The sequence below is a fragment of the Eurosta solidaginis genome, unplaced genomic scaffold, assembly GCF_040869045.1.
Source record: "Eurosta solidaginis isolate ZX-2024a unplaced genomic scaffold, ASM4086904v1 ctg00002045.1, whole genome shotgun sequence".
Lineage (NCBI taxonomy): Eukaryota > Metazoa > Arthropoda > Insecta > Diptera > Tephritidae > Eurosta > Eurosta solidaginis.
Window position 1 is genome coordinate 5,001 of NW_027137396.1, and position 891 is coordinate 5,891.

Below are 891 nucleotides of genomic sequence, written 5' to 3' on the forward strand. Positions count from 1 at the left end.
AGTTGAACTTTATTATATTTGGGCTAATAAAGTCGATATATTTATACAGATGTGTTTTAAGCGACCAATGAAAGTAAGTGAGGTATTCCTTACCTAGGCCGCTTACACAAAATATATTAGCGAAGCTCATATATATATAACTTGTTCACTTTCATTATTTAAATTGTTGCTTGTACGGTAGTATTATTTACAAAGAGAAATATGTAAATGAAATATTATAATAATGTACAAATAAAGCAACTAAAATTTTGTTAGTTGAACTTTATTATATTTGGGCTAATAAAGTCGATATATTTATACAGATGTGTTTTAAGCGACCAATGAAAGTAAGTGAGGTTTTCCTTACCTAGGCCGCTTACACAAAATATATTAGCGAAGCTCATATATATATAACTTGCTCACTTTCATTATTTAAATTGTTGCTTGTACGGTAGTATTATTTACAAAGAGAAAAATGTAAATGAAATATTACAATGAAGCACAGCACAAATAAAGCAACAAAAATTTTGTTAGCTGAACTTTATTATATTTGGGCTAATAAAGTCGATATATTTATACAGATGTGTTTTAAGCGACCAATGAAAGTAAGTGAGGTTTTCCTTACCTAGGCCGCTTACACAAAATATATTAGCGAAGCTCATATATATATAACTTGTTCACTTTCATTATTTAAATTGTTGTTTGCATATGCAGAGTAATATTATTTACATTAAACACAAAAAATATAATTTTTATTATATTTTTTAAATATAATTCTGGTTGATCCTGCCAGTAGTTATATGCTTGTCTCAAAGATTAAGCCATGCATGTCTAAGTACACACGAATTAAAAGTGAAACCGCAAAAGGCATCAGTTATGGTTCCATAGATCGATCATTAACAGTTAGTTGGA